Source organism: Polypterus senegalus, chromosome 4 (genome assembly GCF_016835505.1).
Source record: "Polypterus senegalus isolate Bchr_013 chromosome 4, ASM1683550v1, whole genome shotgun sequence".
Taxonomy (NCBI): Eukaryota; Metazoa; Chordata; class Cladistia; order Polypteriformes; family Polypteridae; genus Polypterus; species Polypterus senegalus.
In genome coordinates, this window is record NC_053157.1 from 203,869,886 (window position 1) to 203,897,470 (window position 27,585).

The window sequence follows — 27,585 nt, forward strand, 5'->3', positions numbered from 1 at the left end:
TTTTTTTTGTTAATTCAGTCAAAGCAGGTTTCTACTTTTCCGAAGTTGCGTGGGATTTCCACGTTCAGTTTAAACTGTACTCGTCCCGTCCAGAGCTGATTTCTGCTTCACACCAAGTGCTGCCGGGAAAAAAACAAGAATCTGCTCTGGCTGGGAAGCGCATTTTACCATTACGCAAATCAGACGGCTCTGTAATACTGATAATAGGAATTGTTTATGGAAATTTATCAGCCCGTTTGCGGATCAAAAGTGGATCGCAGAGAGGGACATGTAGGAATTGTAAGAACGTCTCTTCGCATTTTCATCATTGCAGTTTTTGCTCTTTTCTCAATACAGAAACTGCTGTATATCGTGCATTGCTGTAATGTCCACACATTTCCACATACACGCATTGCTATGGGAATTTGAAGTCTGCTCTGGCATGTTTTAGGAATGGTCTTTAATGGCAGGTTTAAATAAAAAATAAATAAACTCATAAGATCAGACAAATATTAAAATTAAATTACAGTAATCAAATGCAAATGACCACCCCAGATCACACTATCTCCAGTGCCAGCCCTTGCTCCAGATCTGCCTACCAATTTAATTCCAGTAACTTACACATTAGTAGCTGAATCGAAACAAAGGAAACGAAAACGTGTATAATTTAATGATGCGAGTAAATAGTTTATCACTACGTGATTCCTCCAAATGCGTGCGGTGTGGTTCAGTGATTAATACTTTGGACGTAACATCCTGAAACTGTAAGTTCAAATCCGACAACTGACAGTGCTTGAAATTCTAGTAGTACACATTTAAGGCGATAGAGAGATATTCGGTCAAATAAATTCTTCCACCAACCAAGGAAGATTTCTTTAAGAGTTGTTGGTACTGACCTGGTACTCTAAGAAAAAGTGCCGGTACGGTGAAACATAAATCCGATACGCTTGGAGAGGGGGTTGTGGCTTGGGGTCTTTCATGAAAATTAACGAAGTGGTAGCAATATTTAACAGCAATACTTAACCGGTACGCTAATAAAAGATGCTGGGGCTCTATGTTGAAATTTCTGTGTGGTCATTAGCAAGTAATTTCACCAGCTCCAATTGGAAAAACAAAAGAAATAGAACCAATTGTCTTGGACAAAACCGTTAGTCAAATAAGTTAAAAAAAACTCCTAGAATGGCTAAATCGTTAGTTACAATGTAATTTTAGCCTGGACCATTTTATCCAACCGGCACTTTGGCACTAGAAAATGCCTAACTTTTTCAAAAATATATTGTATCAATTAGGCAAAGTTCAATGATTCAATCACTTCCATTTTAAAAATGATATGCATTTAATAGGTTTGTTGTGGTTTATAGTGTTTTGCTGACACCTGCTGTAAATATGCTGCTACTGCATGAAATTGAATCAGGCAATGGGCAGTAGCGTTTGAACACTGCGCTTCTTAACCTTTTTTTTTATTACCACGCTTATTTTTGTTTGTTGTCTGGTGATATATAACCCACTTACTATTGTCCAAATGACTTGGATTTTGTACACTTACTCACCTCCAATGGCAATACATGAATCAATAATCTGTTTCACTAATTGATCAATTAATCCATGTTAATTAAGAAATATATTTTTCATATGAAGAATAGTTCAAGATTTCACCAATAGATGGCGCTAGTAACAGATAGAAATATTAAAGGAAGTATTAAGATATTGATTACAAAATATACTAAAACAAACCCAAGACTAAAAAGTTGAAAATAATATATGTAAAAAAAATACCTTTTAAAAAACTTACTTATATTAAGTTAAAAAGTGTACTAAAAAGTATAAAATAAGTCTCTTATACATCACTCGTAAAATAAAAGCGTGGGCGCTTTTCATCAATCAACATTCAAAAACAACTTCTTAAAATCTTAGCAAAAGCACCCACCTTTTATTTTATGAATGATGTACAAGATAATTATTTTTTACTTTTTAGTACGGTGAAAGATAACACAAAGCTTTGAGCAGCATTTGGGAGCAGAGCTGAAAATGGGTCAATGGGTCAAATGGGTCAGCTATATCGGATGGGCCATGTGGGTTACCCGTAGCAGTTTGAAATTTTAGTATCATGCCAAAAATACTTTTTCATCCCATGTCACTGTAATGTAATACAACGAAAATAGCTACACAATTATTAGGTTCTGCTTACTTACTTATCTCTTGGATGATTGACCGATCAATTAACTTTATTTCTGCGTTTACCTAATATGACGTGCATATGATTACTGAGACATCACATTGTTGATCATTGTACTAATACGAATTTTTACATTAGCTGCATAAAAGTAGTGAAATATCAGTCAAGATGACTACAATCGTGTACATCAGATAGTTTGTGTAATGCAATTTGAAATGGTTCTGTTGTTCTGAAAGAAAATGCCGACAGAAAACCTGAATGGAAAATGTTCAGATTGATTGAAACTGCAAACGGTGAGCAGATTTTTGGCCTGGGTGGTTTGAATTGTTTGAGCTGTATACTGTTTAAGTCAAGGTCAGACGATGGATTGATTAAACAGTATGGTACAAGAAATATGACAGATCATATGAACTCATGTGCTGCCACCAGAGGAAGGCAAACACCAATTGATTGGTTCGTGAGAAGGGTTCCTGGTGCAAATATCTCACAATGGCATAGAGCTGCTGTGCAGAGTGTTGAAGTGCATCTAGTTGTTAAGACAGGATTAATGTTCTTTGTTAGTGAGAGTTCAGGTTTGAAATTGTTTGCCCAGCAAATGGAAGCATATGCGTCAATGATGTATTGTATGGACACCAAACAGTAAGGAATGCAGTCTTTAAAAAATGAAGTAGTGCAGAGAAGAGATAAAGAAAGAAGTTATGACTACTTCTGTCCATAAAGCCGTGTCGTTCTGCACAGATATGATGACTGATAATGTCAACAAGAATTCTTACATCAATTTAACTGTGTTCTTGGGTGAATAACTGGATGCTGCATCATGTAATGTATAAATGTGAGTATTTTCCGGAGAAACACACAGCAAAAACATAGAGAAATTCATTGACACTGCACTCACAGAACTTGAGCTGAGTCTGACACGAGAACAAAGGATCAAATGATCAAAAGGCTGCAACTGCTGCAAAAACTCACTTAGATTGCTCATGTCACTGGCTAAATTACTTCCATTGATACTGTCTGGAAAGGAAGTCATGTCCGTGAATGACAACTTATACCAGCTGGACAGCTATTTCCATGAACTGATCAAATACACAAACCAGGCTTCAGGCATATGGTCCAACCATCAAAAAGTCTTTAAAAAGGGGTGAAATAAGGCCATGGCGTAGCTCGAGCAATATGTTTTCATCAATTTTGGAAAGTTGTGATGCACTGATTTCTCTGCTGAGGGACAGAAAAAAACGAAGACTTGACTTCCCGAATTGATATCGACCTTTTAAAGAACGTGATGTCCATCAAGAGCATTTTTCCACCATTATTTGATTTTCTTGAATATGCGGATATTCCCACTCCCAAAATTCATTGCCAGGTTGTTACACTCTTCACGAAGCTTGGCAACCTCAGCTTTCCGACAGTGACATGATTAATCTGATGAAAAAAGGATTTCTAGTAGCATTAACTGACAAATACTGGAGCAGTTTGACCATGCTATGCAACATATCTTGATCCAAATTTAGCTTTGTGAAAAACCTAAAGAATCACCAGGGGTTCTTCAAACAAGTGAAGGCCTCTCTTCACATGTGAGCCATGGAAGCAACTGCCTCAACTGCCAATGATGTGACTGAGGCAGCCTCAGCTTCTGCAGTTGTTTCAGATGTCAACTTGAATGCACCACTGGAATTGTTATGCAAGAAGCTGAAGGCTGATCCATTTGTATGGTGCAGAAGTTCAGAGACAAGTGCCAGTAGTGCGAGTCAAGTATCCAGGTGCACAGTGGAACAGAGAGTTGATGATGAAATGAAAGATTACAAAAGAGAAGCAAACCCACCTCAACCTGCAGCTTCTGTGTCTGATCACTTTGACCCACTACAGTGGCAGGGTCTTTATTGCAAGACGTTTCTGTTCTTATCAGACATTGTTAGATGATAAAAATAGAGGACAACTTGCACCATTGCTGTCACAATGAGAACTAGTTTGGTAGTTAACAATGCAGTGCCAGTTAGCAAGAGGCCTATATTTGTCATAACCTCATCTGCTGATGCTACATCTGGAGCTGGGGCAATGCACTGTGGGTCATGGGTCATGTGGGTCATAGGCCAAAGGCATGATGGGTCTCATGGATCATGGGTCACAAAAGATGACACACTGTCAGCTCTGTGTGGAAGGATGTGGTAGTTGCAACAGCAAAAGTTCCTCCTGAACCAGTCAGGAAGGTGACAGACTCTATGGGTGGAAGGCTCATAGCAGTTATTTAACAGAAGGGTGGCTATATTGGTCACTGAATATTTTTGAAGCAGCAAAAATATTATTTGCTAATTGTCATATGTCATTTTATGTTACTGCTTTTTTGCTTAATAACTGTGTACACTTATATTTTCCCCTGAGAAAGACAAAATTCATTTTTCCTTTGTTTAATATTCAAGTTTGATGTAAAATAAAATTTTGCATTGACTGAAAGCATTGTATTTGTTCAAAAATAAAATTAATCATGTGCATACAGTGTATAATCCTCTTAATGGGAATGTCATAATAAGGAAAAAATGTCCAGCAATGACACTAAATTATAAATTTCAGTTTTCTAGATTATACAAAACCCCACCCAGGGTTGATTCCCAGCTTGTGCCTTTTGTTTCCAGGAAAGGCTCTGTCGTCCTCCAGGTTTGAACTGGATAAGCAGTTCTAAACTGGATGGATGAATGGATAGATGGATAGATTATTGAGGGTTGTATTGTGCCACAGCACCTAGTCCTGATGCATCCAGAGACGTTTAGTCTTTTTAGATTCTGCAATGCTTCCAATAGCAGCCTCGGACTACTTGTACAGTGGTCATATACACAAGGCAGAAATGTACACAGGAGGTGGAACCAGTCCTGGTCACTCAGACTAACACTGGATCATTTTGGAATCAGAAGTCATCAGGACCACTTCCAGTTGCGCAATATTTCTCAAGTATCATATCTCCTTGTTTCTCATTATAACTAATTGATAATATCGATACACAATCATTTATCTCTATTTATAATCAAACTTTATTTTAAAATGATATTTTTGCACTTAGGGAGGTCGAAAACGGTGATGGAATTTTTTCATGATTACATATTCATGACCTAGATTACATGCAAAGTAAAAAGAGTTATAGTCACCTAAAAACATAGATAAAGTTTGTATTATATAGTACTTTGTTGAAATAAATTGCTGTAGGTAAAACTGCATTTAACTACATTTAATTATGATAATGATGGCAGAAATAAAAAAAAAATATCCATCCAGCCATCCATCCATTATCCAACCCACTATGTCCTAACTACGTGATCACGGGGTCTGTTGGAGCCAATCGCAGCCAACACAGGGCGCAAGGCAGGAAACAAACCCCGGGCAGGGCGCCAGCTCACCGCAGAAAAAAAAAATCATAAAATTCAATGTATTACCAGGAACAGAAAGGGGACATAGCAGTTTATTGTTCCCATTACATCTTTATATTTACATGTTCAATGTTTACACGTTATTGTTAAACGGATGATGTATAAATTAAAATGAAATTGATAATAGTTATTTAAAGAATATGTGTTAGATTGAATACAGTTTTTAATATCATGTACACATTTATATTTCCATGATATAAAAAATTGGGATGGTTGTTTAAATATCATATGCCGCATTATTATTTATTGATGGGTGAACACTTCCTGAAAGACACAGTTGTTGAAATGGGGTGGGTTTGAGGATACGACTATGAGTAAATGAAAAGATGGAACTCTGAGGAAAGCAACATACAATTGTCTGTGACTGAAAACTGGTTTTGGCAGATACAGGCATATCTTTTTGAAAGTTTGTCCCTGTGCCTTATTAATTGTCATTGCAAAGGCCAATCTAACAGGAAATTGTCTGCATGTGAAAGTAAAAGGCAAATTTGAATCTGAGTGGGAAGGTGACGTCACATCAGTGTGGCGATCACGTGGGTGTGTACTTTGTGTGCACATACAGACATTGTCAATAGATGGCAGCAGAAGGTCATCACATGTGTATTTGAGAGGCAAGAGAACTTTGTAATGTCCATGATCCAAAGGACCGCTAAAGAGCAGGGATATGGAGAGACGTTGGGCCGGATTGTAAACTCAAGGAGAGGCATGAGGACGTTCTCGGATGTGAATGGTGATAATAGCTGGAAGCATTTTGGATATCGCCACAATTTCTGCCTCGGCACCATAAACTCTGGAAGTATTCATGTAGTCAGCCTATTGTTGAGTAGACTGTATGACTATGCTTCCTTGACTAAGAACAATGGACAGCACGTCGCCGAAGTTATCGCAATGTTGGCAAACCAAGGGTACAGCCATGTTGCGAAGTTTGAGAGCAACAGTTTCGTCGATGACATTTTTCTAGAAATACCCGACTGATAGAAGCAAACAGTTGCCTGATGCATGAATTTTTATAACATTGAAAGAAGTGTTGTTTCCATGAAATACATTTGAAGCGGTGGCCACGATAGGCAAATTAACAGTCAATGTGGCTCACAGCTGCATATGGACTGTAGCACAGACCATAGCGAGTGAGGATGTGTTTGGTGAGGTGTTGTGTGTGGACACATGAGCAGGCAGTGCGCATGCCTCAAGAACGAGGGTGGACGTGGGAGGTGGGTTAGAGTTGGCGGGCGGGACTGTCATGCATATCCCATGGTCTTAGAGTTGGCAGATAGAGGCATATCTTTTTGAAAGTTTGCCCCTGTTCCTTATTAATTGTCATTGCAAAGGCTAATCTAACAGGAAATTGTCTACGTGTTAAAGTAAAAGGCAAATATGAATCTGATGGGGTCAGGGAAATCCGGGGAATAAGGACAGTTTGTGATGTAGCAGCTGTGGTAGTTTTACACTCCAGTACATTGCGGTGAATGCTGGTAACAATCAAGCGGGCGGGCAAGCCAACAAAAACACTATGCTCTTAGTATGGTATGAATCAGGTTTTTGTAGACAAAGGTTTTCCCTGTTCCTGCAGGACCATCTAAGAAGAAGCATGTTTGTCACGGATGGGAATCGCTGTATGCAGCATGTAAAACAGTTTGCAAGGGTGGACGCGGGAGGAGGGTTAGACTTGGCGGGTGGGGCTCTGTCGTGCGTATCCCTATCCCATGGTCTCTGTCTTGCGTGCCATGGTCAACTTACTATATAGAAAAGCAGCCGGAACCGAATAGAACAATGAAAAGTCAACGTGGCTCAGAGGTGCATGTGGACTGTAGCAGAGACAAAAGCGAATGAGGCTGTGTTTGGTGAGGTGTTGCATGCGGGCACATGAGCAGGCAGTGCGGATGCCTCGAGAGCGAGGGTGGACGCGGGAGGAGGGTTAGACTTGGCGGGCGGGGCTCTGTCGTGCGTATCCCATGGTCTCTGTCTTGCATGCCATGGTCAGCTGCTTAGTGAATTATATATATAGATAATACTTCTGTTTGAGTAATTTTACTGAAATTTCATACCTGCTTGCTTTTTATTATTATAAATATCTATACAAAATTTGAATCATCTATCTGTAATTATAATCATAGTTTACTTGAAAATTCACAAAAGTATTCAGTTAAAATACCACCTCCGGTTGCTGTAAGTAGCCCAAAAGTTGATAGGTTTCCATATTTTTGATATAAAGCAGGTGTACAAAATCTCATTGACCTTGGTCAAAGTGTTTTCAAGTTATCGTGTTTACACACAGACAGACATAATTTCAAAAATGGTATTTTCGGGCCTCATGAAGGTCTAAAACGTCAATATTCATGAAAATCTCAAGGTAGAATTATTTTTCACGATTGCTATACTTTTTCTATAATATGCATAAGAGAAAGTAAAAACCAAAAGTGTAAAACATGAAATTCAAAATAAAATGGTCAAAGATCTCTTAGCTAACAAATATTATGGTTCTTGTTTATGAATTTACTTTTGCATATATTTCAGACAATTTGTTATATATATTGTATATGTACTGTATATATTTATACAGTACATATATATATATATATATATATATATATATATATATATATATCGTTGTAAAGTTCTTGTCAACTCTCACTATTCCACACTTGTTTTCTGACTGCAGACAAATTGTTCATGATGACTATGCCTGTTGCAAGTCGTCTCTGGGTGCATTGGGTCATAATGAAAATTTTATTGAAGCGGATATTATGCTAATGAGTTTCAAATGATTAGAAACTATTTTTAGGTATCACATGGCAATACAAGATTTTGCCTTAGACATAATGCTTATGAAAATTACACTGTGCAATTACACTGCCACCAATCTCCTAACATTGGTATATTCAACTTAAAAGCCAAACTTTCATTAGAATTATGACATACTTGGGACTATTAAAAAAATAATCTGACTTCATTTATCATCATTATTATTTTTGTTTGTTGTAAACTACTCTGTTATTTTGATTATTTAATGATTCTGGCTAAGGCGATCACTTCTCCCTGGCTTTCTCTATATTATGAACCCTGCTCATCTTTTGACTCTGTTACTGGCCTTAACTTTTTATTTCTGTTATCTACCAGCCAATCTCTCTTTCCTTTTCCCTTTCCGGGTACCTTCCCCTGACGGTATTCAAAACAACAAAAGCATGAAGCACAAAACACAAAAGGAAGTAGAAGAAACTCTGCTGAGGCAATGGTAGGAAGGGTATGACGGACTTGTTGGCCCACATATCAAGCCAAGGATGCATGTTCATGTGGCAGTGCAAAGTTTATTGTTTTACACTTTTTCTGGTTTGTTTCATTGTGGAAGGCATGGCAGTGCAGTGGGTAAAGCTACTGTTTCTCAGAAACAATTTCCCAAATCCTACAACCAGATTTTGTCCACGTGGAGTTCTCCCCATGTCTTTATGAGCCTTTGTGGTGTTATGGGTCCACAGCTCGCTGAGCAAAGGCTGTTTCTTTTTAAATAAATAGTCACCACACTCAAGGCAGCTTCATGAGGGGGCGTAGTGGCCATAGCAAGCCATGGGGCGATCTGCGGTGCTGCCGGTTCTCACTGAGTGCACAGGTGAGGAACTGCCCACATCCGTGATTGTTCCCGTGGCTAATGTGCTGCAGCTGCTATGGCCCCTTGCTGTATTAAAGAAGCGTGAGTCAATTGGAAGAGAGGAAGGAAGAAAGAACGAGAGAGAAAAAGAGAAGGCGACGGAGGTTATAGGGAAGCATGTTGGTAAAAGAGAGAGAGCCACGAAGAGCATGTGTGTGAGCGAACAAACGAGCGCTTGCGGGCAGCTGTGAGAGCCTGGGTGTTGGGCCTAAACCCAGGGGTTGGAGTTGTTGTTGCTCCCACTGAGCGACCAGGTAGTGGGAGTGACTAGGGAAAGGCGACTGGCCATGGAAGGCCGGAAAGGCAGCGGGAGTCGGGAGGCTTGGTCGGGGAATGTCCAATGTGAGCGTCCTGGCCATTGGATTGAACCAAATCTCGAGGCTGGGATGAGTGTCAGACCGAAGCCAGGGATCGGGAGGTCTCCAGTCTTGTGCGTGTGAATGGAAAAAGGCAGCTGCAGAGAGAGTGGCTCCCCTGTTGCGAAGCCTGGACAGGGAGAAGCAGGGGAGTCACCAGTTAAAAGAAGCACTGAGCTTGTTGTAAAGATTGCTTCCTACATGAACGTTTTAACCTCTGATTTTAAAGGATTTTTTTTTGTTGTATTTTTAACCTCCACGTGTTTTATTGGATTATTTATTTAATGATTGAACTTTGGAACTGCACAGTACTATTTATTTGAACAATTTGTTTTTGTTGGATATTTTTAATAAAAGCACTTTGCACCTTTTTAAACCATCCCCTTGCTCAATTGTTGTCTCACTGTCTAGCTCAACTCGTTGACATTATCGACGATGTTGGGTTCAAGGGCTTCTGAACAGTGATGGGAGCGTGGAGCCAAACCCACATCGTCATAGTCTTCCTGTGTAGGCTGTAGTCCAGTTATGAGCAAAACAGACAAAATTGACACTAAAATGAATTTAAATGCAAATTTGCAATCATATTGCTCTTTAAAGCCCCCTTCTTACTTTTGTATTTACCTTCACAGCTACACAATGATGGTGATCTGTAGCACACCACTAAAATCAATTTACATTCTATGGCTCCCGTAATCATCACAGCAGAGGAGCACACCATCATGATTATTACTGCATTTTCTCCATAGGTAAACATACTCCATGAGAATTTACTTCTTGACAGTACTTAGCAGATGCCTTTTCTTGTTTTTTTTATTATTGCAGATATGCACTCTTTAAGCACTGTTGAGAAATATACAAAGTGTCATTAATATCTATGATATGCCTTTAAGTGTCAGGATTGTCATCAGAATTGGCAAAACAGGCATTGTACATCTATAACAAGTATAATACACATCTCACTAGTCAAAAGCAGGTTTACACGTGACAGGAAATGAGTCTGGTGATTTTTTTTTGCACAGGAGAACTTTATTGAAATACTAAATATCACACATGTATATGCAAAATTAGAATAGGAAAGCTAAACACCTTTTTCCTTGAGTAAATGATGTAAAATCTATTGGTCTTTCACAAACTTTTTTGCAAAGTAAAACTGTAGTAAATTACATTTTTTGTGAATCACTGCCTCATCATAATTTATATACTTAAGTACTTATGAAATTAATAAAACAAATGCTTCTTGCAATACAAAAGCTGGTAAAGAAAAGTAATTTAGATTATCTGTGTTGGTATTTAGCATGTGTAGAATGAATAGAATGTGCAGAATAAATAGAAAACAAATACATAATCAAAAAGATGTATTATAAAGATAATTTAATGACAAATAAAATAAACTGCAATTAGGATACTGGAAATACTTATTTTTATATAAAATAGTCATTCATATTTAAACATAGGGTTTCCTCCCACAATCCAAAGACATGCAGGTTAGGTGGATTGGTGACTCTAAATTGGCCCTAGTGTGTGCTTGGTGTGTTTGTGTGTGTCCTGCGGTGGGTTGGCACCCTGCCCAGGATTGGTTCCTGCCTTGTGCCCTGTGTTGGCTGGGATTGGCTCCAGCGGACCCCCGTGACCCTGTATTCGGATTCAGCGGGTTAGAAAATGGATGGATGGATGGATTTAAACATAGAAAGCATAACCTGCAGTAACCTGCAATAAAATCTCACCAAAGTGAAATGGCGATAAAATATATCAGAGGAACAACATATAGATAATATATTATAAAATGAGGTCATATATAGTAAAAAGAATGTAAATGACAGAATGTTAAAACACATACACGTAAACACACATATATACAATATACATTTACAGTGTATACAGTGTGGTATATATATACAGTACAGGCCAAAAGTTTGGACACACCTTCTCATTCAATGTGTTTTCGTTATTTTCATGACCATTTACAGCACTCCATCACTCTCCTTCTTGGTTAAACAGCCCTTACACACCCTGTCGGTGTGTTTGGGGTCATTGTCCTGTTGAAAAATAAATGATCGTCCAACTAACCTGACTTCTGCACAACACAACTGCTGGTCCCAACCCCATTGATAAAGCAAGAAATTCCACTAAATAACCCTGATAAGGCACACCTGTGAAGTGAAAACCATTTCAGGTGACTACCTGTTGAAGCTCATCGAGAGAATGCCAAGAGTGTGCAAAGCAGTAATCAGAGCAAAGGGTGGCTATTTTGAAGAAACTAGAATATAAAACATGTTTTCAGTTATTTCACCTTTTTTTGTTAAGTACATAACTCCACATGTGTTCATTCATAGTTTTGATGCCTTCAGTGAGAATCTACCAATGTAAATGGTCATGAAAATAAAGAAAACACATTGAATGAGGAGGTGTGTCCAAACTTTTGGCCTGTACTATATATATATATATATATATATATATATATATATATATATATATATATATATATATATATATATATATATATACACTGTTGGGGTACAAACAAGGGTCATCCCTTTTAATAACTAATAAGCCAAAATAATAAACAGACAACTAATGGTGCAAATAAAAGAAAACAAGACAGTATCAACTAGTAGAGGTCTGCTTATCCTGGAATGAGATGATCCCTGTCAGGAGCGTCTCAGTTTTTTAATCAATAGACCAGAAGGGATGGAGTCAATGGCCCTCACCGGGTGGTTTCTCTAGGCTGTAGGAGGGAAAATGACACTACCCATCTTTCAGTTTTATTACTGGATGGCAAATATACAAGTTATAAAGACATGGACATTGACACCAAGTGATGAATATCCACAAACCTGGTCTACTATAGAAAGAAAATCTTGCAATACTTCTTTATATTCCCTGCTCTGTACACAAGCTAATATAAACTACCATCATTACACTAAAAATCCAATTACCCTTCATTCTCTCAGAATATGGAACAAATGTAAGAGGCACTTTAAGTTGGAAAAACTTTCATCTTTTGCAGCCCTCTAATACAACCACCTTTTCCACTCTCTCAAACATATATACTATTCATTGTTTGGAAATTGTCTGTTATTAAAACACTTATAGACTTGTACATAGATAATGTCTTTGCATCCTACGAACAATTAAGCTTCAAATACAACTTCTCATCAACACTCCTCCATTCCACCACTACTGTCAAGCTGGAAATTTTGCTAAGCAGAACCTGCTAAAATTTCCTTACCTTCCACCTTGTTCTATTCCAGAAAAAATATCGATCAGTTTTGAAGACTCAGATAGCATCGCTACAATTTATAAACATATTTTAAAGTCTCTTCCTTTCAAAGACTCCAGAGAAGATTGTGGAAAGGATCTGTTACGTAATATTTCAGAAAAAGAGTGGAAGGCAGCCATGCACAGAATACACTCAAGCTCCATATCTGCAAAGCATTCAGTCATTCAACTTAAAATCTTTAATCGAGTGCATTTACAGTGGGACCTCATTTCACGAACGTCTCGGTACACGTACAACTCGGTTTACGACCAAAAAGTTCGCTAAACTTTTGCCTCGGTTCACAACCACACACTCGGTATATGAACAACCCAGTTTCCCTTTAGGTTTGTACATGTTCAGTCTCTCCCTGTGCATTTCCTGTGCAGCGAGCGAAGCGAGCAAGAGAGAGAGAGCGACACACACACACAGGCGCGCGCGAGACACACACACACACAGAGGCACACACACAGAGACGCGGGAGACAGAGGCACACACACAGAGACGTGGGAAACAGAGGCACACACACACACAGGCACCCGCGACAAAGGCACACACACACAGGTGCACAAGACAGAGGCACACACACACAGGCGCGTGAGACAGAAGCACACACATACAGGCGCACGACAGAGGTGCACACACACACACAGGCATGCGAGACTGAAGCACACACACAGGCGCTCCAGGCTCGCGAAAGAGACACACGCACACACGAAAGAGAGAGAGAGCGAGCGAGTGAGCAAGTGAGAGAGGGAAGGCTGGATGCATACGGTAGAAAAGGCTTGTTTTTGTTTTCAGTTCTGTTTACAGCGATCGGTCCATATTGTGCATTGTGGCAATGTTACTTTTCTTGGTGGTTTATTAAATTACGGATTTTTCAAATGTTAATTTTTTTCCCTGTGCTTAAAACTCATTTTGCAGTGTTAGTTTTCTCTGTTGTTCAAGGTTTTCTCAGTGTTATTCAATGTTTTTACATTTAGTTTACTATTACGCTGTGCATTCTATGGTATAATTAACTATATTTGTGCTTAAAAACTAAACAAATATATATTTATATGCAGTTCGTACGGTCTGGAACGTATTAATTGTATTTACATACAATCCTATAGTGGAAATTGCTTTGGTTCACGACCAAATCGGTTTACGACCAGAGTTTTGGAACGAATTATGATCGTGAACCGAGGTTCCACTGTATCTTGTTTAAAATTGTCCAAAATGTCTCCTGGGCAAGATTCAACTTGTGAACATTGCAATCTAGCTCCAGCCTCATTGGGCTACATGATCTGGGCGTCCACCAAACTTTTGCATGCCTATCGTACAGTCTTGGTGTCACGGTCACTTCTAACCCATTAACATCTGTGTTTGGTGTCCTCCCAGGAGGTCTTAACACTAGAATTACCAAAGCTTATGAGAAAACTTGTAAATCCGGCCCACCTTAAATCCACTTGCATGTCTCCATTCGTATTTTGTCTTGTAAATGTGTTGATAATCCCAAGCAGCCTGCTATACCATCCCCCCCACCAGTGGAGAAACTGCAAAAACCTCTCCCAACTGAAGCCTTGTTGATCAGTAAGTCAGGTACCTAGGCTAAAAAAATGTGTTGTTATTCGGAACACATGCATTTCACGTGTGTTCCGTGTCAACAAAGATCCGTTTAAGTGTAGGATGACAGGAAATGTTGAACACATGCCTAAAAGACAAACTTTTTCCATGTTTTATTACTAACAATAAAATGTATTCATGAAGTGTTGAATGTGTGAAGACTGAAATTCGAATATCAAATAAGCAAAAGATACAATTATTACAGAGCAAATGTTCTTCCCTCCCCAAGTCTATAACTGAAGAAAAAGAAATCAGGTTAGTGTTGTTTGTCATCCAGACTTCTTTGGTAGTACAGCAGTTAGAGCTGCCGACTGCTGTTCAGTTGTATGTTTTATTGTATAATATTAACAATAAGTGCAGCTCTCTACTCAAAACAGTAAACTTGAGAAGCTGCCAGCATCAAACCCAGAAGCTCTTGATTGGGAGGCAGCAGTTCTTAGCATTGCAATATGCAAGCTGTCGTATCAATCGCCTACCGTAACCTGCTTTCTTTTTTCTTTGGTTATATTTTTGAATAAAAGCGCACTTGTTTTGTTATACTTATACTTTTTGTGAAAGTGTTTATTTCATATTTGGACTTCAGGCTTCACACCTTATACACATGTCATAAAGATGGTCCTTGGGTGTGTGTGGGAACTGTTAACATTTGAATCTGATGATTGCATATAGCGCGGAACTGACCTCTCTGTACTATCCTGTCCTCTGCATCTCCTGGAGTTCAAAAGAAATACCAATATGCAGCACATGTGCACACTGGCCAAGATCGGGAAAAAAAACAAAAAACAAACGCTGTCACTAACTACAACGCATGAAGGTATGCAAATGAATATAATGTTGCATTAGTGCAACAACGTTTTCCAATAATGTACAAAACAGGTCATAAAATGAATTATTCCAAATGTCATATATACCTAAGTCTCTCTTTTTTGTCAGTGCTGCTTTGACATCATGGGTCAGAAGGTGCATACTAATTCAGCGTGAGCAGGGGCACTTAAGAATAAAACTGAATAAAAAAAATTGACATCTACAGTCATTCTCAATCACGCACACCACTCACATCCAAGTCCACAGTTTTCCCAGTCTCGTTTTCATTGTTTTCAAATAAAGAGGGGGTGTAACAAAACAAGTTTCTTTGTTATACCACGTCTTTATATGAAAAGGGGTCCAATCTGGGTTTGGTTGTTTGTGTGTGGGAGCTTGAATGTAGGAGAATAAAACTGAAAAAAAACTCTGCTAACTTTAACTATAAATTACATTTACAGATGCAAATCAAATGTATGCTTTTATTGTATGATATAAACAATAACAGCAGCTCACTGCTCAAAATGGTAAATTTGGGAAGCAGCTGATATCGAAACATGACCTCTTGATTGGAAGGCAGCAGTTCTTAGCATTGCACTACGCAAGCTGTTGTATCAACCGCCAACCGTAACCTGCTTTCTTTTTTATTCGGTTATATTCTTGAATAAAAGCACACTTGTTTTGTTATACTTGTACCTTTTGTGAAAGTGTTTATTTCATATTTGTATTCAGGCTTCACACATTATACATTTCATGTCTACATTTTGTCAATTATTACTAAAACAAGAGAAACGTTTCTGTGTTAACTACGTTTTTACATAGATTGTGGATGACACTAAACACACATGAAATGTATGTACTCCAAATGACGATGTACTTATTTACCCTATAAAGCTACAGCATTTCACTTGAAGATAAACACTGAGCACTGAGAAACTTCTTTGTGAATTGAACTGCGGCTGTGGGTGGGAGGATGGGATAGCAGTCTGCTTGCTGTTATCGACACATTTACAGGACAAAAGACGCTGACGAAGGGGTGAGAATGGATTTAAAGTGGGCCAGATTTCCAAGTTTTCTCGCAGGCTCTGGTAATTCTATTGTTAAAGTGGAGAAGGACAAACTGTAATTTCCTTTACTACATTACTAGCATGTAGATTTGTCGTGTTCAACTGGAAGAATCCCAGTCCACCACTCTTAAATCAGTGGGTAACCAATGTTCTATACTACTTGAAATTGGAAAAAATCAAATTCTCACCTAGAGGATCTGTTCAAAACCTTTGAAAAATATGTCAGGATCTAATCAATAAAATTTTAGAATAAACTTCAATTTCAGGGAAAAGAATACCTTACTTCTTTTGTTCCATTTTTAGAGTAGCTTTAGTTGTTGTCTCCTCCCTCTTTCGCTTGGGTGGGGGTTGAATTTTGCTTTGATTTGTTAAATTTCATTTGACTGTATGGAATGTTATCTGTTTCTAATTAAAATCAATTTAAAAAAAACTTTACTTTTAAGAGGGCTAAATGGTCCATTGTTTTAAGAAATGCAGCCATTGAGGCTTTTGCCATGAGAGAAAACAAGATGGGCCGTTTGCTTCTACTTGCAGTGGCTGGGCCTCTGCCTCCCTGTCTGCCATCCTGGGCAGGTGATGACAAATCAAGGAAAATGCAGCTTATGAGAAACAGCGTTATTGTTTTAGGGGCGCAGCTGCCCTAACCTTTAGCCCAGTATCTTATGTGTGGGTCCTCCTGATTCTAAATTACTGGTGGGAAAGGGAATCTATTGATAAATAAGTTTCAGACAACTGCACAGGGTATAAAGTAATTATACTAGTTTCTGTCAAGTGATGGATATTAGGTAATGATGGGAAGAGCCAGAAGGAGAAAAGTATTTTGCATAAGTGATAGGAATTATAATATATGTAAGCTCACCTAATTTGTTAATTGCTTACTTCATTTGATTTGTGTCTGTGTATGCATCACGCAATAAAACTTGATTCTGCCTATCTGAAACTCCTTGTACCTTCTTTGAGTAGTGTGTTTCTGCCACAACATGGTCAAGTAAAGAAAGGACAAAAAATCCAAGGCCGAAACATTGCTCTATGCTTCAAAAAGTGGTTTCCTAAATGCTGTGATTGAAACTGGTGACCGCTTCCTGGGTAACATTGGAAAGAATGAGTCTTAGGTGGCCAGCCATTGATGTCAGGGCTCTTCCTCCCAGGTTTTTTAAGCCCGTGGAAGGTCTTGGAGAGTATACCTGTACCAATTCACAAATCTTCCTCTGATGAGACTTGCCATCATCATGACACGGACAAAAATTGAATAAAAATAAAGATGATATTTGTAACTTGTTTTGAGTGAAACAATTGAATCTGGACAAATTGAATGTGCAGCGGAATTCAGTTTTCTGTGTTGGAACTGTGTTGTTGTTGTTGGTTCATTTCACAAAATATCTGCTGGTGGATTTACTGTTTTTATTCCTGTTCCATTTTTCTTTTATTTTGCTAACCATCTTGTTTGCCACCAACTACCTTTTTTGCACTTTTGAGCATTTTAGCTCTGCTTTTTATGTTTGTTAATAAATTAATAAATAATGTATAAAGATTCTAGTTTGGGATTGCATTTCAAGCCAGAGTATTCACAGTACTATCTCCATTTGTAAGGTCTTTTTGTATATTCTGGGTGTTTTACAGTCTTTTTCAGTTTTCAAAGGCAGCTTCTGGAAGTCAACAGGTAGTTTTTACGGGCAAGCTGCTTTAAAGTGAGCCTTTTCTGGGATGGCCTGTGAAGGTTTTGACCTGTCTTTTGTGGAAGCTTTTTGACGGCCTCTCATCTACCTACCATGTTTGGAACTCCAAATCACAAGAGCACTGTGTTTTGCTGTGGAAATAAACACAATAAACACAGTCCTGTACACAATAGTGTGTCATATGAGATTTCTCTGTGTGGAAAATGTGACCATTGTGGTGTGGACCAGTGGAAACTAAGTTTTCCGGAAATGATACTCTAATCATGGTCTGATTGGTTTGTACTTATTTCATGGCCCCTCCCTGATTGGATTCTGCTCATCACAATATCACATTTACTGTTTGGATCCCCTTCATGGAAGAAAATATATTGTCCTATATAAGAGTTGCTTTCCATGGAACTAGTTATGATGCTTACATGAATACATCTAAATTGCATTATGTTGTGCAATAGCATACATGGAAAATTGTTTATCTGTTGCTAAAGCTTTGCAATAAATCCTGAGATTGTAGTGAAAAATTCAAAGCCCTGTGAAAATCAGATTGTGAATAACTCAAATTGACATCTTCTAATTAACATTTATTACTTAAACTTTATATGTTCAGCAGGGAGGAGCACATTCCGCAGCAAAATTAATAGATAGATAGATAGATAGATAGATAGATAGATAGATAGATAGATAGATAGATAGATAGATACTTTATTAATCCCCAGGGGAAATTCACATAATCTAGCAGCAGTATACTGATACAAAAACAATATTAAATTAAAGAGTAATAAAAATGCATGTAAAAACAGACAATAACTTTGAATAATGTTAGCGTTTAAAGGGTGGAATTGAAGAGTCGCATAGTGTGGGGGAGGAACGATCTCCTCAGTCTGTCAGTGAAGCAGGACGGTGACAGCAGTCTGTCACTGAAGCTACTCCTCTGCCTGGAGATGACACTGTTCAGTGGAGGCAGTGAATTCTCCATGATTGACAGGAGTTTGCTTAGCACCCGTCGTTCTGCCACAGATGTTAAACTGTCCATCTTTATTCCTACAACAGAGCCTGCCTTCCTAACAAGTTTGTCCACGCGTGAGACATCCTTCTTCTTTATGCTGCCTCCCCAGCACACCACCGCGTAGAAGAAGGCACTCGCCACAACCGTCTGGTAGAACATCTGCAACATCTTATTGCAGATGTTGAAGGACGGCAACCTTCTAAGGAAGTATAGTCGGCTTATGCATTTATTTTTTATTAATATTATATTATTTATTAATATTTTAACAAAATGTCTACATAATGCCTCACTGGGACTGGGACAGCAAAGTCAGAACTTTTGTCTTGTTTTAACTTTCTTGCTTTATAGTAATTCAGGTGTGTGTATGTTTATTTATTTACTTACGTATCTACCTTTTTATGTATTTATGTATTTATTCAATTAATGAGCTTATGTAAAAAGCCACATTTCCCTCTGGGGACAAAATAAAGTTATCTATCTATCTATCTATCTATCTATCTATCTATCTATCTATCTATCTATCTATCTATCTATCTATCTATCTATCTATTATCACGCACAAACGCATCGGGAACAGCTGAACGACTGCAATAAACCCGGCCGGGGGACAAAGACAGCGTACTAACCTCTCTCTCCTTTCTCCCTTAGAAAAGACGAAGCGACGTCGCCATAAAACCCCGAGCACGCAACGGTCTCCACTTCCGGGTTCCTTTCTTTCCTCTGGTCCCCCAAACATGACATCAACCTCCCACAATCCACCACACCTTCCCAGCAACCATCACGTCTGATTTCCGGTCCATCCCGTTATATTGTCCCCCCAAACCCGCCATCTTTGTCTTATGATTTTGAGATTGTTTATGTCAAAGGAAAGACCTATTTTTGTTACAGTACAAGGGGTAAAAATTCCCAAACCTTTATGCTTGTGTCCTCTGCTTCTTTTACAGTGGCGTAGTCGGCAGGATATGAAGTCCGAAGAAAAATGACCGAAGGACAGGACCTGAACTTGGTGCTGAATACCCTGGCCACGGAGCTGCAGGCACTCAAGGTGGAACACGCTGCCACAAGGGCAGAGCTGGCAGATGCAAAGAGATGACTGACCGCGGCAGAACTGGTAAAACCGGAGTCCTCGCGGTCGCCGCCTCCTCCAATTTTGGCACTAACCGAGGCGGACAACATTGAGTCGTACCTCACCATATTTGAGTTGACTGCCACCCGTAATCAGTGGCTGCATGCGGAGTGGGCCGATATATTGGCCCCGTACCTAAAGGGCCCGGTACAGCAGGCTTATCATGACCTCCTTGAGGAGGAAGCCGCCCAGTACACTCTCCTAAAGGCCGAGATCTTTAAATGCTACAGCGTGATCTCTGACCAGCAGGCGAGGGAGTGGCGGCATTGGCGTTTTGACCCCAATGGTCCCCCTAGGGCCCAGGCCTTTGAGTTCTGGGGTAAGATCGGGTGCTAGCTACGGCCAGACGTCAACCAGGCTCGGCAAGTGGTGGAGTTGGTTGTGTGTGAGGCATTCTTATATGCAATGCCGGAGTATCTCGCCCAGCAGGTCCGGAGATATCCTTTCAAGACCATGGACGGCCTTTTGGAGGTACTCGAACGCCAGCTGGCGGTGAACCGACTTGGGAAGGCGGAGAGGTCAGCTCGCGGGGCTCGACAGGGACGTGTGGCCATTCCTGAGGCCACCCGCCGCGGTCTGGAGGCTCCGGCTAAACCACGTGATCGACCCCCCTCCTTGCCGCGCTGTTTCAAGTGCGGTGAGCAGGGGCACATCGTCAGCTCTTGCCTGCTGAACCACAAGCCGATGGACTGCAGCTGGATTTGGGGAGAGAGGTACTGTGCACTGTCGAATCCCCTGGCAGTAAAAAACACTGGAAAGAATTAAACTCTGGTTTTATTGGCCTGGGATCAACGAGGAGGTCAGGCGCTTCTGTCAGTCCTGCCCGGTCTACCAGCTGCGCCAGATTCTCAGAAGGGACCGAGCCCCTCTCATCCCTATACCCCTCATCGATGTGCCATTTGAACAGATCGGGATCAATCTGGTAGGACCCCTGAAACCTTCGAAACGAGGCCATAAATACATTTTAGTTATGGTCGATGATGCCACCCGATACCCGGAAGCGGTTCCCTTGCAAGCTGCCAATTCGAAAAGCATCACGCAGGAACTAGTAGCCCTCTTTGCCCAGGTGGGTATACCCAAAGAAGTCCTCACTGATCAGGGTACCCCCTTTACTTCGGATACGTTCAGGGAGGTCGCCAAGTTGCTCCATATTAAGCATCTTAAGACGTTTGTATATCACCCCCAGACAGATGGGTTGGTGGAACATTTCAATCAAACCTTGAAGCAGATGCTCCGCAAGGTAGTCAGCGCGGACGGTCGGGACTGGGACCAACTTTTACCCTTGGTGTTTTTCGCGTATCGGGAGGTGCCTCAGGCTTCTACCGGGTTTTCCCCTTTTGAACTTTTATATGGACGTCAGCCCCGAGGTATTTTGGATATATTAAAAGAGGGATGGGAAGGAGAGGTGCTTCCCTCCGTTAGTATTCTAGAACATATCGCGCAGTTATGCGATAGGCTAGAAAAAATTAGACCCATCCTAAAGGAACACATGTCCAAGGCTCAAGCAGCGCAGGCCCACAACTATAACAAGAACACGTCCCTACGTGAATTCCAGCCGGGGGACCGTGTAATGGTGCTCGTGCCCACTTCCCACTCCAAATTGTTGGCGCATTGGCAAGGCCCGTACGAGGTGAAAGAGAACAAAGGGCTTGTGGACTATTTGGTGCTCCAGCCGAATCGTCGTCCGAGTGAGAGAGTTTATCATGTGAACTTGCTGAAACCCTGGAGGGACAGGGAGGAACCACTCCCAGGAGCAGCCCTCTCCCTTTTCTCGGAAAAAGATCACCTTAACCTCGGTCCCAATTTGAGTCCCCAACAATGACAGGAGCTTTTGGGAGCAATCTGGTCGGTCCCGGAAGTGGTAAGCGAGACGCCACAGCGGACTGCGCTGATTAAGCACAACATAGTGACGGACCCGGGGGTGGTAGTCAGGGAAAGACCTTATCGCCTCCCAGAAGCGAAATGCACAGAGGTGGAGCTAGAGGTACAACAGATGTTGGATTTGGATATTATTGAGGAAAGCCATAGCTCCTGGTCCAGCCCGATCGTCCTCGTTTCTAAGCCGGACGGCTCCTGGAGATTCTGTAACGACTTCAGACGTCTCAATCAGGTCTCCAAGTTTGATGCCTACCCCATGCCCCAGATAGACGAGCTTCTTGAAAGGCTGGGGACGGCCCGTTATCTGACTACCCTGGATATGACAAAAGGATACTGGCAAATTCCCTTAATGGCATCCACAAAAGAGAAGACAGCCTTTAGTACCCCTAGTGGACACTGGCAATACAAGGTCCTCCCATTTGGGCTGCACGGGGCACCGGTGACCTTTCAACGTCTGGTAGACAGAGTGCTACGGCCCCATCAGTCCTATTGTGCCGCCTACCTGGATGACGTGGTCATCTTTTCCGGCACCTGGGAGGAATATGTATTACAGGTATATACGATTCTCCTGACACTAGTGAAAGCCTCGTAAGTGTTATTTTGGTTTGAGTGAGGCCAAGTATTTGGGCTACCTGGTGGGGGGAGAACTCGTGAAGCCCCAGTGTAATAAAGTTAAAACCATTTTAGAATGGCCCCGCCCGATGGTCAAGAAACAGGTGCAAGCCTTCCTGGGACTCGCTGGGTATTATCGTCGGTTTGTGCCTCGCTTTTCCGAGAGGGCAGCACCCTTGACAGAATTAACAAAGAAGCAGGCCCCTTTCCAAGTGGTGTAGAATCGTGATGTGGAATGAGCATTCAGTGACTTGAAAAAGGCTCTTAGCTCGGCACCTGTTTTGAGGACACCTGACTTTTCCCGTCCTTTCCTCCTCCAGACCGATGCTTTGGACACAGGTCTTGGCGCCGTGTTGAGCCAAAGCATTGCCAATGTCGAACACCCCGTCATGTACCTGAGCTGGAAACTGCTGGACTGGGAGACCAGATACGCAGCGGTCGAGCAGGAAGCCTTGGCCATAAAGTGGACGGTAACGTATCTGAGGTATTACCTCCTGGGTCGGGAGTTCACCTTGATAACGGACCATGCCACTCTCCAGTGGATGGCTCTGCATCGGGAGTCGAATCCCCGGGTCACGAGGTGGTTTTTGGACCTGCAGCCCTACAAGTTTAATGTCACATCGCCGAGGTAGCCTGCAGGCCAATGCTGATGCTCTCTCCAGGGTACACGACCTCTCGGTTCGGTCCGCCTGACCCGATGGGTCTGGGCTGGGGGTCATGTCACGCACAAGCGCATTGGGAACAGCTGAACGACTCAATGCGCACTGCAGTAAACCCGGCCGGGGGACAAAGACAGCGAACTTTACTCTCTCTCCTTTCTCCCGTACAAAAGATGAAGTGACGTCGCCATAAAACCCAGAGCACGCAACAGTCTCCACTTCCGGGTTCCTTTCTTCCCTCTGGTTCCCCAAAGATGACATCAACCTACCACAATCCATCACGCCTTCCCAGCAACCATCACGTCTGATTTCCGGTCTATCCCATTATATTGTCCCCCCAAACTCGCCATCTTTGTCTTATGATTTTGAGATTGTTTATGTCAAAGGAAAGACCTATTTTTGTTTGTGTCATCTGCTTATTTTAATCTGTCTATCTATCTATCTATCTATTCGCTGTGGGTCCTTAAATAATTCTTTTTCTATGCTGTGAACACGCTATCAGAGTTCTGAGTATACTGATAGTTTTGAAAGCGCATAACACACACAGGAATCTGATTTTCCACTTCACAATCCCTTCACAAAATTTGCAGCCGATGAGCGCGTGCCTAGTGAAGGAGGTCTACGTCATGCATGTTTTCGGGTACTTCACTATGAACAGGGATACTGCTGTAAACAATGTAAAAACTCCAGTGTGGACTGAGACTCTTTTCATTTAATAACTTGATTTTTAAATTAAAAAGTAGAAGTGCAGACATAGCCTTTGTGTTTGTAAAATTACAGTATACGCAAAATGAAACCTACCTGCTTTGCTTGTCATTAATTGTAGCTATAATAATAATTCAAAAAACAGTATATTGTCTAACGATAAGTCAAAAATAGGACATGTCACTTGTCATATACTTGATCAAGATGCATCTCTTATGGGGTCACTTTTAGTCTTACACAGGGGTGGGAACTGAACGTAGTACTGTCCCTAACATCATTTCGATTTCTACACTTAGTGACTCTGAGCCTTTTCCTTAGGGGGAGTCATAATGTCAAACATGCCTTCAAGAAAATACTAAATCCTTCCAATTATTGAAAGATAAAAGGGATACCGGATAGGAAGTCAGTGTCAATCATCTGACCCTCACATAAGTTGTAGACACCGTGTCTAACTCCTTGTACTTTTTTCCATTTTTTGACAACGTATTTACCAATGGCATTCAGAACAGAACCCCAACACTTTGATAGCTTTGAAATCATCCACAAATATACATATATATTTAAATAGTATGTATTTTTATCTAAATACGTTAAACAGAATGAGCATTATTAGAAAATGAAATAAATCAACCATCTACATAAATTTACATATTTATCCAAGGACTAATGAAAAATCAGGTACAATAACCGTGTTTGTATTTTTAAATAATTTATTAGTTAAAAATTGTTTAGTTTTTTTTATATTTTAACAGAATATAAATTCATTGTAACTTAAGCCAACCAATTACCCAAGCCTTTAAAGTGGGCTTCCACCATTTTTGAAGAACATATTTTCTGTGACACTGGAAGAATTTAACTGCTATATTAACTATCAGACAAGATGGATAAGCTCCTGTCCAAACACTTACACTGTTTACTTCTGAGATTACAGAGCAAGTATAATTTTGATATAATGGCATAAAGCCAAATGTGCAAAAAGTTACTGCTGTATTCTGTCACCTTTCAGAATTATTTTTTTTTTTTTGGCAGTGCTTTTCTGCAGCCAATCACAAGGGATTCAGTCTGGGGAAAAGTAAAATATAATAAGCTTGAATAAAGTCTACAAAAGACAAAATATAGTATAGAGCAGAGAAGAGTATGGAGGAAAGCGCTAGAGCATAAAGGAAAGCAGTTCTGTAATGAACATAATAAGTATATGCTGTACATTTGTTTGAATAGTTTGTTTTTTTGTCGTCATCTTCTTTTATTTGTGAATGATATTATAAAAATGTCTTTAGACTGATATCTGGGGTCAGCTTTTTATGCTCTGATGATTAAGTTAAAGAAAGCAAAACTGCTTTACTCTTTTTGATAAACAAGTGGTCAGTTTAAAACAGATGTAATAGTTCTGCCTCTGCAAAGGGCAGATGTCATAGCAGTCATCTAGCCCTACAGTAGAAAAACAAAAGCATTTATTAGTTGCAGGCATATGCAAATATACAAGAACAGTATTCTGTGAATAGTTTAGTGAGTTTAAATAAATACTTATGGGTATCGATACCATGCAATAGCAAGAGGGAGAAGAGATAAAAGAGTATTCACCTGCTTAGAGGGTAAAATAAGGTGAGCGTCTTGTCATCTTCTATGATTGTCTTATCCAGGGAGCCTACTGCCTGCTAATATAAAAGATGCCCCTTCAATCTCAGTTTTTAAATCCTGGCTGAGGACTCACTACTTTAGTCTAGCATACCCTGACTAGAACTGCTGATTAGCTGTGTCATACTGCATCTGTTTATTAGTCATTTGTATAAAAATATAAGTATCAAAATATTTTAAACCATTACTTAGCCCCCTCTTTTCTGTTTCCTTTTTATTTTCATTGATTTTAATTTGAAACAGATAAAATTCCATATAGTCAAGTCAAATTTAACAAATCAAAGCAAAATTTAATCCCGGCCCAAGAGAAAGAAAAAGGAGCCAGCAACTGAAGTTAATCTATAAAAGGGCAAGAAAAGAAGGGTATCCTTTTCCCCAAAAAGGAAGCTTATTCTGAAATGTTATTAATTAGATCCTGCAATATTTTTAAAAAGTAAGTATAGAATATCAGCTTGGTGGGGTTGGATTCTTCCAGTTGTGCAAGATAAGTCTAAGCGCTAGAATTGTAGTAAAGGAAATTACAGTTTGTTTGTACTTCTCCACTTGAAGGCCATTTTTCTTCATCATGTAAAGCACTTTGAGCTACATTGTTTGCATGGAAATGTGCTATATAAATAAATGGTGTTGTTGTTGTCTGGGAGTAAACCAAACACAGCTGTTAATGGGTGAGAAATGTTTATGACACCAAGGCGGGCTGATAGGGAAGCAAAGATTTTTGTCCCAAATGTTGTTAATTTGGTGCCACTTGGTGCCAACTCTCTCCTGCCATGCTGCTCTCCTGCATATGAAAAAGTCATCTCAGATCGGATGGCCAACACAGGCTCTGCTACAGAAAACCCAGGAGCAGAAAGGCAGCCTGTCGGCCAAAGTCTTCAAGGCCTTGACTTTATTTCTGACTTTCTCTTTTACAGTTTTAATCTCCATTGTCAACTGGCCATAGTTCATCAGTTCATCAGAGATCTTATTTAATTTTTCTAACTAAGACTTTCTCTCTTTCTTTCCTAGGTGACGAAGCGGAAGCGGAAGTAGAAGCAGACAATGGCCGACAGTGAGATGAATCGTGTTGCCGTCGAAGAACTCCAGGCACTCGACAAACAGATTCAGAAACTCCTGTCCAGACGAAGGTACCTCAGAGACCTGAAGGCTCGGCTGCTTGACAAACCACACCCAACAACTGAAGTCGGTGTAACATCAACCCCACCTCGTGCCGCTCAAGTCCAAGGGCAAGTAAGCTTCACCCCTGCGCCTCGTAGGAACAGCGACAACGCTGATGAAGACCTCGACGGGTTTCAGCTTTGCAGGCGAGGGTTCAAGGCTAGAACACCTCCATCGGCACAGGCGAGCATTCAAATCCAGAACCGATTTGAACCTCTCTGCGTCCCCAGTCTGTCTTCAACCCCGGGTGATGTAATCATGGTAGGTGATTCGATTGTACGAAACCTGAATATCACGTGCCCTAATCGAAAATCCTTTGTTTCTTGTTTTCTCGGTGCTCGAGTTCGAAATGTGATGAGGCGGGCGCCGACCTTCTACCAGAAGCACAAGAGGGCAATTGGATCCATCATTCTACACGCCGGCGTAAACGACATAAGGCACCGAGAGTCGGAGGTTCTCAAGGCTGACTTCGCAGCACTAGTTGAAGACACGAAGGAGAGGACCCCATCCGCAAAAATCTTCATCTCGGGTCCACTACCTCTCGTCAGATGATCGAATGAATACTACAGTCGTCTGCTGGGTTTAAACAACTGGCTGAGAGGCTTCTGCGAGAATCAAGACATCGGGTTTATAGACAACTGGGATCTTTTTTGGGAAAGGCCGCGCTTCTTCAAGCGGGATGGACTGCATCCGAATAGATTTGGCGCCCTGGTCCTCTCCGAAAACATCGCTAAGGTAATTTGTCCATCTTGACTGTCTACTTCTACTTTTAACCCCTTACGTAATGCTACTGCTTTGATAGGACATAATGGCTTAACAGAGTCTTCCGTTAAAGTG

At 40.5% G+C, this 27,585-nt stretch overlaps 1 long non-coding RNA gene across 1 annotated transcript in view; it reads left to right on the forward strand.

Moving 5' to 3' along the window:
- The window catches only part of LOC120527926, a 50,081-nt gene extending 23,444 nt beyond the window's left edge, over positions 1–26,637 (forward strand). The window contains exons 3-4 of the long non-coding RNA XR_005633436.1: positions 19,923–21,170; positions 26,599–26,637. This is a non-coding gene — a long non-coding RNA (uncharacterized LOC120527926). The remainder of the gene's footprint in view (positions 1–19,922; positions 21,171–26,598) is intronic.
- The last annotated feature ends 948 nt before the right edge of the window (positions 26,638–27,585 follow it).